This window comes from Gorilla gorilla, chromosome 1 (assembly GCF_029281585.2).
Source record: "Gorilla gorilla gorilla isolate KB3781 chromosome 1, NHGRI_mGorGor1-v2.1_pri, whole genome shotgun sequence".
Lineage (NCBI taxonomy): Eukaryota > Metazoa > Chordata > Mammalia > Primates > Hominidae > Gorilla > Gorilla gorilla.
Window position 1 is genome coordinate 187,313,332 of NC_073224.2, and position 13,551 is coordinate 187,326,882.

At 47.9% G+C, this 13,551-nt stretch overlaps 1 protein-coding gene across 11 annotated transcripts in view; it reads right to left on the minus strand.

Annotated features, from left to right (window-relative positions):
- Positions 1-2,028: 2,028 nt before the first annotated feature.
- SHISAL2A (shisa like 2A) overlaps positions 2,029-13,551 on the minus strand; it is a 37,047-nt gene continuing 25,524 nt past the window's right edge. For 2 of the 11 annotated variants that reach the window (XR_010131018.1, XR_010131019.1), the window contains 3 exons: positions 4,121-4,295; positions 3,917-4,002; positions 2,592-3,213 (listed from right to left, as the gene is read on the minus strand). The gene's annotated coding sequence lies outside the window, so the exon portion shown is untranslated. Of the gene's footprint in view, positions 3,214-3,916; positions 4,003-4,120; positions 4,296-5,422; positions 5,486-6,168; positions 6,220-8,500; positions 8,569-8,639; positions 8,788-10,663; positions 10,719-11,468; positions 11,555-12,152; positions 12,333-13,551 lie in introns of those variants that run through there. The other 9 variants (XR_008667930.2, XR_010131022.1, XR_002008037.4 and 6 more) reach the window with 9 other exon arrangements.

The following is a 13,551-nucleotide window of genomic DNA, read 5'->3' on the forward strand; positions in this document are numbered from 1 at the left end:
TAGGCCCCAAGTGTGTCGTGAAAGAGGTAAATCTGCTGTTCCCCTCATTGGTCTCAGTTCCCAGGTGCCTCATAAAATCTTCAGTGTGTGCATGTCGCCATACTAAGTATGGGTCTAGCGTGTAAGTCCCCAAGCAAGCCAATCTCTTTATCAGTTATCCACCGAAGAAACAGCAATCTGTTCCATTGCTAGAGGAAAACTTGGCTATGCTATTGGGAGATGGTTCTGTACTTTACGAGTGATAAAAGGGGTTTCCAAGGATAATTCTGATTATACATGTTTTTTTTGTTTTTTGTTTTTTGTTTTGAGATGAAGTTTCACTCTTGTTGCCCAGGCTGGAGTGCAATGGCGTCATCTTGGCTCACCGCAACCTTTGCCTCCCGGGTTCAAGGGATTCTCCTGCCTCAGCCTCCTGAGTAGCTGGGATTACAGGCATGTGCCACCATGCCCAGCTAACTTTGTATTTTTAGTAGAGATGGGGTTTCTCCATGTTGGTCAGGCTGGTCTCGAACTCCTGGCCTCAGGTGATTTGCCTGCCTCGGCCTCCCAAAGTGCTGGGATTACAGGCATGAGCCACCACGACCAGCACCTAGATAAGTTTTGACTGAACTGTAACTCATAGATAAGGTGACCAACCTTCTCGATTTGCCCGTGACTAAAGAGTTTCCTGGGATTGAGACTTTCAGGGTTAAAACCAAGAAAGCCCCAGGGAAACCAGGACAAGTTGGTCACTCTACCACAAAATACATCTCTGTATCTATTGTGAGGGCTCTGTTGACGCCATGGTCTATTATATTATTCTTTATGAGGCTCTCAGGAGAAATTCTTGTCTGGTCTACATACCAAGAATAGTTGTATATCCTCTAAGGAGTAAGTGGTTTGTTTTTATCCTGTGAACACTGTGAACTGTGTGAGTGAACAGGTTTCCCTTTTTGCCTTGGCTGCTGGAAGTCATAGAACTAAGTATGTATGACACAAATTTAGCTGCATAGGTCACTATGTTCTGTACTTTTTGTATCATTCCAGGCTCCACTTTTTCCCTACCTTGTTTTTTTTTCTCTTTCAATTTTACCTTGCCCTGTCTTAAATTTAATGATCTTGTTTTGTTTTATTTTATTATTTTATTTTATTTTTGAGACGAAATCTTGCTCTGTAACCCAGGCTGGAGTGCAGTGCCATGATCTCAGCTCACTGCAACCTCCACCTCCCAGGTTCAAGTGATTCTTCCACCTCAGCTTCCCGAGTAGCTGGGATTACAGGTGCGTACCACCAAACCCAGCTACACTTTTTTGTGTGTGTATTTTTAGTAGAGATGGGGTTTCCCCATGTTGGCCAGGCTGGTTTCGAACTCCTGACCTTTAGTGATCCACCCACCTCGGCCTCCAAAAGTGCTGGGATTACAGGCGTGAGCCACTACACCCAGCCGATCTTATTTTATTTTAAATGTCTCTCTGGATCAAGGCAGGGTAAAACTGAACAGTTCTTAGAGTCTAGGGACTCTGCTATGAGTCACTGAATATATGGAATGATATGTAAAATTTATGTGTATAAACATATTTTTCTAGGGAGATGGAGCCATAAATTTTAATAATTTCTCAAAAAAGTCTGCATTCCCCCCAAATATTAAGAGCCTCTGGTATAGATGAACCAAGAAATAAATAAATGCTTTTAGTTGGAAGCTTGAAAGTTTGACTTATAGTGCTGATATTTTTAAATGTTGCAATGATGGCATGGAGGAATGTTGGTGGGATGGAACATCGGAATGGCAGAGAGAGGAATGTTGGTGGGGTGGAGTGCTCCCCAGAATGGAATGACAACATGACAGAATGTGGTGTGCTGGAACATTAGTGTGTCAGAATATTAGGATATTCTAGAATGTTGATGTAACTGGGCCTACACAAATGTAGCTGTGTAGGTCACTATGTTCTGCACTTTTTATATCATTCTAGGCCTTCGCTTTTGTCCCTACCTTGTTTTTTTTTTTCCTCAATAGAACACCACCTTCCAGATGTCTTAGCATCCTCTTGCTTTTTTTTTTTTTGAGACAGAGTCTCGCTCTGTCACCTAGGCTGGGGTGCAGTAGCGTGATCACAGCTCACTGCAACCTCCACCTCCCAGGTTCAAGTGATTCTCGTGTCTCAGCCTCTCAAGTAGCTAGGTTTAAAGGCATGTGCCACCAACCCCAGCTAATTTTTGTATTTTTAATAGAGATGGGGTTTCACCGTGTTGGCCAGGGTATTCTCGAACTCCTGGCCTCACATGATCCACCTGCCTCGGCCTCCCAAAGTGCTGGGATTAAAGGTGTGAGCCACTGCGCCCGGTAGTATCCTCTTGCCTGTAGCTCAGTTGTATCTCAGGGTTGGGCTGCTATCTGATTCAGCCTCTGAATCTCCAACATTCCCTAGCTCAGTGCCCTGTAGGGGTCCAGTAAAGATCCAATTGGTGGTTCACGCCTGTAATCCCAGCACTTTGGTAGGCCAAGGTGGGAGGATCGCTTGAGCTCAGAAGTTCAAGACCAGCCTGGGCAATAAGAGAAGCTCCATCTCAAAAAAAAAAAAAGATCCAATTGGCTGCTGGTACATGGGCTTGTGTCAGTTTTATTTTACACTGAGCCACTTTTTCCTTTCTGACTGTGCCCACTCTCCTTCAAGATCTGTCTCAACTACCTTGCAGGCTCAGGACTTGGGTAGATTACCTTGTCCATTCCAGTGTTTTCAGAGCCCGGTTCAGGGGCTGCCCAGAGGGCATGCCAACCCTGTGGCTTAGTCAGGGTAGCCTGACTAAGCTCCTGGCCAGAGGCCTGTCTGCAGCTGGGGCTCTTAGGGCTGGAGTTCAGCTTCTGGAGCTATTAGGCTGAAGGAGACTCAGGATCCTTGAGGTTAGTCAGGAGCAGGGTAGGCCAGATCAGAGTTAGTTGGGGGAAAGGTGAGGCTTCATTACCAGAAGAACCTGATCCAAAGGCCAAATCCAAGAGCTGGGGTAGGGCATAGATTGGAGTCCAGAGTAGGAGCGGATCGGGAGGAGTTGGGGTAAGGGCTGGTCTCCTAGACGTTCACTCCTCCTTTGCTCCATACACTCATTCATGTGGCTGACACTTGCTGAGGCCTCCTCTGAGGAAGATCTGCCCATGCCCTGGAATTAACAGTCCATAATGGCGAGATGGACACATAGAAAATGACAATCCAGTGTGGTCGGGACTATGACACAGAGAAGCTGTGGGAGACCAGAGGAGATCCCAACTCAGCTTGGGAGTCAAAAACAATTTCCTAGAGGAATACTCTCTAAGCTGACGCTGGAAGGAGTCAGGGAGGGGTGGGGGGCATTTTCAAATGGGAAGGCTGCCTCAAAAGCCAAAGTGCATGGAAATTTCCCAGTACCTACCTGTGGGCCTCAGATCAAGGTGCTAATCACAGACTGTTCAGTTCTTTGGGCCACACATGTTTGGTCTATCCAGGTCTAATTACCTTCAGACTTTCCCCAGCTATTCCAATAACCCACAAATTGAAGTATGTTGCAATCAATTCCAACCAGGAGAGGATAACTGCATCTTAAAGTGTGGAGACATTTCCTGATTTTGAGAGAACAGAATTTTCTGGACGTGCAAAGCCTGCTACCTCCCAGCCCCCCTGCTGCCATGGCCTTTCTTCTGGGCCCACACATTAGCTATGTACTCATCCCAACAGCTGGGTGGGCCATTTACTCCCGGGGTGACCATCTCAGTTACTTCAACTTTGAAATGAGCTCCATAACGGTGTGGGGAATGCTTACTAAACTGGGTGGCAAGAGAACTATATTCAAACCATGGAGGCTTCACCGATGGCACTGTGTGAGGTTGGGCAGGGCATTTCTCTCTAGAACTCAACTTTCCTACCAGTGAAAAAGCAGAAAGGATGCAAAGGGGCTAGGATCTCCCTACCTTGATGGTCCATGTCTATGTCAAATGCTGTATGTCCTGTTTTTGGCCTGCTTCTTTGAAATAGAGGCCACGTGATAGAGTGGATTCTGCAGACAGAAGATTTAGATATGATTCTGGCTCTGACTTGCTTTGTAAGTCTGGGACAGCCATGAAACCCCCTCCGAGCCCCAGTTTTCTCATTTGGTAAACTGAGGTAATACCTACCTCACAGGGTTCTGTGAGGCTCCAGTGAGCTAAAAGCAACATAATGATGACGATGACAATGATGATGATGGTGGTGGTGGTGATGGTGATGGTGATGGTGATGATCTGTCTCCACAGCAGTCAATCTCTTTGAACGAATTACAATTGTGGTTGTTGCCAGGAAGTTAGGAACCACCTGCAGGGTCATAGAGAATGTGAACAAATCTTTGAAAGACTTCCCCATGGCGGAGCAAACATTCCCAGCAAGAGCTATTACTGAGGGGAAAAGAGGAATGAACTCTTGCTGACTAACTACGCCCATTTACTTCTTCCATTCCTGCAAGGTAGGTGTTCGTGTACCCATACTAGCTGGGTAACCAGTATATAAACCTTTCAGAGCCTCAGTCTCTTCACCTGTAAAATGTAATATTACCAGACTCAGAATTGGTGAAGCCTATAGTGGACATTGATTACTCTGGGCCACCCAGCATCTAAACACTCCCTATCTGGAGGAATTCCAAGCTATGTGGGAGCTGAAGGAGGCAGCAACTCCTCCTGACCCTTGTGGGCTTGTGATTGGCCAAGTCAATGCCCTACATGGGCTGAGTCTGGTGGCAGTTAGCAGAGGGGCAAGGACAGTCAGAGATTACTTCAGGTGGCTGCAATGGGGCAAGAGCCTAGCAGTGCAGTGGTGATCAGCAAGTATCTGTGTGGCTAGAGGCAGAGTCTGTGCTAAACACATAGTTCCCATGGCAGGACTTTGGCCGTGCCCAGCTGCCCTTGATTCTCATCTAGCTTTGTGGTCTCCCTGTCATTTCAGTGAGACATCCAATAGCTTTCCAGTAAAGCCTCTTTTTGCTTAATTTTGCCAGAGGTAGTTTCTGGCAACTACCTCTGAGAATTTGTTTACAACTGAGAATCTTGACTGGTACAGCGTAAACCCCATAACATGCCAGACACAATGCTCAGCATATAGTAAGCACTCAAAAAACTATAGACACACACACACACACACACACACACACGCGCGCGTGCGCGCGTGCACAGAAACAAAAGTTCGGAGAAGTAAAATGATCTGCCTAAGGTCACACAGCAGGTGGTGCTATGGGGCTGGACATGGACATCTTGGTGGTACACTGCATTTAATTAATTAATTAATTAATTTGAGACAGAATCTCATTCTGTTGCCCAGGCTGGAGTGCAGTGGCGCAATCTTGGCTCACTGCAACCTCCGCCTCCTGGGTTCAAGTGATTCTCCTGCCTCAGCCTCCCAAGTAGCTGGGACTACAGGCACCCGCCACCACGCCCAGCTAATTTTTGTACTTTTAGTAGAGGCACGGTTTCATCATGTTGTCCAGGCTGGTCTTGAACTCCTGACCTCAAGTGATCCCCCCGTCTCAGTCGTCCAAAGTGTTAGGATTACAGGCGTAAGCCACCGCTCCCAGCTGGTACACTGCATTTAGATATCACTTTACTTCATAACACATTGTAGAACAATGTATTATTAAAACATTTGTTCGTAAGTATCCAAACAACCTAGTGAGGCCAGAAGGGCTGGGATATTCTCTTGAGACAGAGAGGAAGGCATTAGCTCAAGGTAACCCTGTAAATAGTGGTGGCCTAGAATCCAGGTCTCAAGTCCACAGCCCAGGGCCGGTGCTCTGGTCATGTTCACACATGTGAGCTCACACATGCACACGGTGCTACATTTTATGAAGCAGCTCCATCGGAATACATGGCTACCTGATGCACTAGCAACCTGGGGTGAGTCAGCAGCTGCCTGTGAGGCCATCAGGGAGGGAACACCATGTACCAGAACTTGCAGAAAGGAGTGCTTCTGCAGCTTCCATGTGATCTGGGGTACAGGGAAGTGGGGGGGAGGGATGGTGCTTGAGAAGAAGGATGGGAGGGAGGAGGGGATGGGTAGATTTGTCCTAACTTAGGGCCTCCTCTGGGCCCCAATAGGGCCCATACTTATTGAGGGAGATTTTGGTTCCTGCAGTGTTGGCAAAGTGGCTTAATTCGACTTAATGGAAGAAAAATGTGTAATGAATATGGATAATGCATACAATGAGGCCCCAGGGAGGGCTGGTTGGAGGAAGGGTGATGAGCTCATAAGTCTGAATGATAATCAGGCTGTAGCTCCAAGGGTGAGCCCAGGTAGAAGACATCGGGGACAACTGCTCCTCCCTAGGGGCGTGGGATCCTCCTGCTGACCTCTGTCCCCACCCTGCCCTGGCCTTCAGACCTTGACCTCCCACTTGGATAGAGTTACAGAATGTCAGATTCACAGGATTCTGGTTTCACAGGATTAGAATCAGGCTCAGGATTCCAGAATCACAGACCTTTAGCACCACATATGTTAACAATAGAAAATTTCAGAATTGAACAATCTGACAATTGGAGCCCCTTGGGAAGAAATCTGGGAGATCTTTCCCCAACTTTCATTTAATAACAATAAATAACATCTGTCGAGCACATCACAACTTCCAAAGTCCTTTCACATCTGTACAGACATCGCATAGGGGTGGGTGGTATTATACCTCCAGCTTAAGTATTGTGCAGAAGATCAAAATGGGCTGGCTGGCGGATTGCTTGAGCCTGGGAGTTGGAGACAAGCCTGGGCAACTTGGCAAAACCTCGTCTCTACTAAAAATACAAAAATCAGCTAGGCGTGGTGGTGTGCGCCTGTAGTCCCAACTACTCAGAAGGCTGAGGCAGGAGGATCACTTATGCCAGGGAGGTCAAGACTGCAGTGAGCCATGATTGCACCACTGCACTCCAGACTGGGCACAGAGCAAGATCCTGTCTTAGAATAAAAATAGCCAGGGTGCGGTGGCTCATGCCTGTAATCCCAGCACTTTGGGAGGCCGAGGCAGGCGGATCACGAGGTCAGGAGATGGAGACCATCCTGGCCAACACAGTGAAACCCTGTCTCTCCTAAAAAATACAAAAATCAGGGCCGAGCGCGGTGGCTGACGCCTGTAATCCCAGCAACTTTGGGAGGCCAAGGTGGGCAGATCACCTGAGGTCAGGAGTTCGAGACCAGCCTGACCAACATGGAGAAACCCCGTCTCTACTAAAAATACAAAAAAATTAGCCGGGCATGGTGGCACACGCCTGTAATCTCAGCTACTCGGGAGGCTGAGGCAGGAGAATCGCTTGAACCCGGGAGGTGGAGGTTGCGGTGAGCCAAGATTGCGCCACTGCACTCCAGCCTGGGCAACAAGAGCAAAACTCGGTTTCAAAAAAAAAAAAAAAATTAGCTGGGCGTGGTGGCGGGCGCCTGTAGTCCCAGCTACTCGAGAGGCTGAGGCAGGAGAATGGCGTGAACCCGAGAGGCAGAGCTTGCAGCGAGTGGAGATCGCGCCACTGCACTCCAGCCTGGGCGACAGAGCGAGACTATGTCTCAAAAAAAAAAAAGAATAAAAATTAAAATTAAAAATTAAATAAATAAAATGGGCTGGTCTTGTAGGACAAATTCTATTTTCCATATGCCAAGGTTTTGATACCTTTGTCTTCTGTAGTTATATAAACACTTCTATTCGGTATAATGTGTTCAAATTCTCTGTTGTGTAAATTCTGCACGGTCAAGTATGGTTTTTCAGAATGCATTTTGGCATATTGCAACACTCAAAAATATGACTATCATTGTTGCATCAGCATAATCAGGGTTGGTACATTCTGCGATAGCTTTTTGGCAGGTTTTATCATCCAGCACTATTTTCAGTTCACAAAGGACTTAAACAACATATCCAAGAATAGATTTAAGTCACTAATGTAAAGACTGAACTTCAAGTTACTTCAAGAGTTAGTCAGCACATGTTCTGATTTTCTTTCTTTCTTTTTTTTTTTTTAGACGCAGTTTCGCTCTTGTTGCCCAGGCTGGAATGCAATGATGCAGTCTCAGCTCACTGCAACCTCCACCTCCCAGGTTCAAGCGATTCTCCTGCGTCAGCTTCCCGAGTAGCTGGGATCACAGGCATGCGCCACCACGCCCGGCTAATTTTTGTATATTTAGTAGAGACGGGGTTTCACCATGTTGGCCAGGCTGGTCTCGACCTCATGACCTTAGGTGATCCACCCGTCTCGGCCTCCCAAAGTGCTGGGATTACAGGCGTGAGCCACCGCGCCCGGCCACATGTTCTGATTTTCTTAGAATAAGAAGTTAAACTACCAAAGATACGGAAAGAATCAAAAAAGCAAACATAAGCTTTGGTGGATAGGAGCGCATAATGAACGCCACACAGAGGGGTGGTTGCGGGGAGGGTGGAGGAGGTGCTTGGAGGGAACCTGTGCTTGGGATTCTGCCAGTAACGGGCTGCGAGGGGTCTGGGGCAAATCCCTCACGCCTCTGGGTCTCAGTTTTTCCCTATTTCAAATGGGGATAATAATTCTCACCCTGGGGAAAGTTCGGGAGTTGATCAGCCCGGGAGGACATCTGCAGCCACAGGACAAAGAGCTAAGAGAGATGGCGAAGGGGGAGGGGTGTGGAACCGCAGGGAGCTGCGAGGGGCTTACGGCTTCCATGGTAACCTACCGCAGCCAGGAGAGAAGGCGGGGTTTGAGAGCCCGGAGCTGGAGGTTTAGAAGATGAAGGTTTCACAATGAAGCTCCCTACTTCCCGGAGAAAGGCCTCCTTGGAGATAAGGCTGGCTGCACGACAGCAGCCCTCTGTGCTGGACAAGTAGTGATTTTGCCCTGTGCTTGAATAAACAAACCATGGCACTTTCCACAGTGTATTTAACTGTCTATTTAACCTAGCAGTCTTCCTCCAGTAGCCTGAGAATTCCCTGAGGGCAGGAATTATGACTGATTCATTTCTTTGTTCCTAGAGCCCAGGACAAGACCTGGCACACAAAAGATAGTCTGTTGGTTAGCGGACTATGGCTGAAGGTGGGGCTAGAGAGATCTACTTGTCCAGAGCCCTTGGAGCCCTAAGGGGTACTCTCTTTAAAACAGAAAGTGGGGGGGGGGGGGGGGGGAGGCGGTACCTCACGCCTGTAATCCTAGCACTTTGGGAGGCCTAAGTGGGCAGATCACTTGAGGTCCAGAGTTCAAGACCAGCCTGGCCAACATGGTAAAACCCCATCTTTATTTAAAAAAAAAAAAAAAAATTAGCCGGGCATATTGGCAGGGGCCTGTAATCCCAGCTACTCACAAGGCTGAGGCAGGAGAATCACTTGAACCCGGGAGGTGGAGGTTGCAGTGAGCTGAGATTGAGACACTGCACTCCAGCCTGGGTGACAGAGCGAGACTCTGTCTCAATAAATAAATAAATAAATAAATAAATAAAATAAAATGAAATAGAAAGTTGACAGGATAGAATGCTTCCTCTACCTGGATGAGACCCTTCAAGTATTGCCATGGTCCATCAAGATTAAGTTCAACCCCTGCTTCCTCCATGAAGGCTTCCAGACTGTTTCTTTTCTCCTGCCTTAGAATCTTTGCAACTCTAATGGTCCTTACCCCACATCTTGGCATTTGTTTGGGATCTCTCTCTGACTGTTCTCTAGGGGTTTCACGGGTCAAACCTACTCTTCATCTCTAGTAAGTAAGGTCTGAAGGGCGGGGTTGCAGGATTTTTTTTTTTTTTTTTTTTGAGACGGAGTCTTGCTCTGTCACCCAGGCTGGAGGGCAGTGGCGCAATCTCAGATCACCGCAACCTCCTCCTCCTGGGTTCAAGCAATTCTCCTGCCTCAGCCTCCCGAGTAGCTGGGATTACAGGCGCCTGCCACCATGCCTGGCTAATTTTTTGTATTTTTAGTAGAGACGGGGTTTCACCATGTTGACCAGGCTGGTCTGGAACTCCTGACCTCAGGTTATCCGCCCTCCTTGGCCTCCCAAAGTGCTGGGATTATAGCTGTGAGCCACCATGCCCGGCCGTATTCTATTCTAAGGGCTTGTCACAGTGGTGGGCCCACAGTGTGTCTTCAGTCAACTCTCTCGGAGTGGGTCATCTGCTCTGGGTGGCCTTGATCCTGTGAGGGATGGAGAAGGTATGCAAGGAGCCCTTCACACCCCTGTGAGTGTTCCACACACGAGACTTCCCAGGTGGGACCCAGGGTTCTGGGACCGAGCAAGGCATGGAGCTCTCCTGGGCTGTGGCCTGCAGCCTGGCTTTGGCTGTCTTGTGCCCTGGCCCCTGAGCCAACAGGCACAGACCAGGAGGAGCAGTGTCATGAGTCAGTCAGGCAGTAGAATGGCCTCCCCCTGACCGGAGGACAGACGTCTAGGGCCCAAGTCATTTCTTGTGGATACATGAGCCATCACTGTCCTTTAGACTTCTGAAGGATCTGCAACCAAAGGGCCCCAAAGGCAGAGATCCTGAATGGCAAATTTCACTTCAATGTTGCAGAGAACAGGAAGCAAGTGCTCACAAAAGGTGTTGTCGAGTTCCTTTCCATGCTTGAAACCCTTTCCTGTGGCTCCCTTTTGCCCTCGGGATAAAGACCAAGCCCCTTAATATGGCAAAGCCTTCAGGACTTGGCTCGTCTACCCTTCCAGCTTCATCTCTCACCATTCCCACCTTGTGTCTACCCAAACTGAACTACTTATTGTTACCTGAAAGAACCATATGGTCTCTCTTAGCCATAGGTCTTCATGTATGCTGTTCCTTCTGCCTTAAATGCTGTTCCTCATCTTGTACCAGAAACCTCCTTTCACCTGTCAGTGGGTCCTTTAAACTTAATCCAGTTATTGCTTACTCCAGGAGGCCTTCCCAAAGTCTTTGGCTAGATTAGGGATCTTTTGTAAATGCCTGTAGCCATGAGCTTCTTGAAGATAGGGATCGGGACCTCATTTAGCCAAGATTCTGGCAGAAAATCATTGTCAATCAATGTTGAATGGACAAACAAATGTGAACGTCTGAGAAAAAACACCTAGCAGGATAGCTGTAAAGGGGAGTGGAATGTTCTAACGTTTCCAAGTTCCAAGATTCAACATTCTCTAATTCTGGGCTGAAGATTCACTCCCCTCCATCCGAAGCCCACTCTCCAGCTAGCTCCTCCGCCCTGTGCCCTCTGAGTGTTTGTTCTCAGGCAGGCACACACACATGTTCTGAACATAACCGGGAAAGCAATTTACAAGAAATAATTGCCGGTCGATGTGTGCTTGGGAACAGCGGTGAGCTCAGACTATTTCTGTCTGCGCATCAGCCCACCCAGCTTCCTCCCACTGCGGCTGCCCTGGGGGAGGGGCTCCTATCACACAGGGTGGGCAGTTTGTTTCTAATGCAGGACCCAGACTAGCCAACCCCAGTGACAGCCGGCTCTGAGCCTTGATTGAATTCAAAGGAGAGGAGCTGTTGGGGGGCAGGGAGGAGCTTTATGAGGCCTAGGATGTGTAGGTCAGCAAAAGCAGCACGTACATTCCCTTTCTCCAACTGTTGGGGAAATTCTACCAGGTCTTCAGGGCCTTGCTCAGTGTGCGGTCTCCCCCAGATCTCTCTGGCTCGGAGTCCTCAAAGCTTGTTTTTGTTCTTGCAGAGGCTGTTGTGCTCAAAGGGTGGTCTCAGACCAGCATCATCAGCATCACCTGGAATTTGTTAGAAATGCAAATTCTGGGGACTTACTCCTGACCTACTGAGTCAGACACTGGGGTAGGAGGCCAGCATTCTGTGTTTTAACAAGCCCTCCACACAGCTGATTCTGATGCAGCCTCGAGTTTGAGAACCACTGCCTTAGGCCGCGGATGACCACTTGAGTGTTTGGAATGCACACAGCATCTCCCCCTTCTGACTGCTAGCAGCCTAAAGGCAAGGGCATTATCAGATTCTTTCCTGAAACCTCCCAGTCTCCCTTGAAAGTGTTCAGAGAAAAGTTGGATTTTTCTGATGAGGATACCAAGGACAGAGAAGGAATTCATCCTGTGAAGGGTCGCACAGAGCGTCAGGGACTAAACATCCCAATATCACCCAGCCCCACCACATATCTACAAGTACCCTAAGCTCTTTCTATAACAAATAACTTGCAGGTCCTGGGCCACACTGGCTCTCTCTCACTATTGTGAACAAGCTGTATTCTAACCATAATGTTTTCCGTTCCTGTCTCACCTGGAAACTTTGAGTCATCTTTGACGATTCAGCTCAGACATCATTTCTTCCTCCCTAAAGCCCCAGGAAGGGCCACCACTGGGCCTCCTGGCCATTTGTGTGCCTGCCTTGTCCTCCATGTGAGCCCCTTGAGGGCGAGAACTGTCTGATTCCTCTTGTTTGTGGCAACCTGCACAGGTCCTAGAATAGAATGGATACCACTAAGTGTACAGTAAATGGACAAGGGTGCTGGGTTTTAAGTGCTGAAAATAGGCTGGGTGCAGTGGCTCACACCTGTAATCCCAACACGTTCAAGACTAGCCTAGGCAACATAGCAACCACCCGTCTCGATAAAAAAAAAATTTAAAAATTAGCTGGACACAGTGGCACGCACCTGTAGTCACAGTTGCTTGGGAGGCTAAGGCAGAAGGATTGCTTGTGTCAGGAGTTTGAGGTTGCAGTGAGCTATGATCTCCACTGCACTTCAGCCTGGTGACAGAATGAGACTGTCTCAAAAAAAAAAAAAAAAAAAGAGTGCTGAAATAAAAGAGCACACACACACACACCCCACCACCACCACCACCACCAACAACAACAAATGAAGCAAGACCAGAACCAAAATCTCTTGACTTCCAGCCTAGAACACTTCTGTGGGTGACTCACCCTGTCTTGCCACCCCATCATGTACCCTTTGGCTGGCCTCAGGCACAGGTATCTAAGAGTGACTCTTTCACTGTTGCCAAATCCAGCAGCAGGTCATGTCACTGTCTGAAATGTCAAGAGCTGCTTTTGGTGGCTGCTGAGCTGCGTCTCCACAGTCCTTGTCTTGCATTCCGAAGGTGAAGCCTAAAAGCCATTGCCAAAGTTAGGAGAGCAGCCAGGAGGGAGGGCTGGCAGTCAGCATCTTGCCCTAAGATTCCTTTGCGATCAGATTAATAATAAGACATGTTAAAAATAATAATAATAGCTAACACATAGTGCTTTCCATTTGCCAACACTTTTCTATGTACCTGCATGGACTTAGTAATTTAGTCCTTCCCCAAGCCCTATGAGGAAGGTACTACTAAGATTCCAGCTTATATAGATGAGAGGACTGAGGCACAGAGGTTACCTAGCAAGTAAGTGACAGGGGCAGGATTTTAACCAGGCATTTGACTCCAGAGTTTTTCAGTATTACATAATTTACTGTTATTGTCCATTTGTAATTTAAAAAGTCTTTTAGCAGGAATACTATGTTATCATCCATTGGTAATTTAAAAAGTCTTTTAGCAGGCCAGGTGTGGTGGCTCACATCTGTAATCCCAGCACTTTGGGAGGCCAAGGCAGGCGGATCACTTGAGGTCAGGAGTTCAAGACCAGCCTGGCCAACATGGTGAAACCCCGTCTCCACTAAAAATACAAAAATTAGCCAGGCATAGTG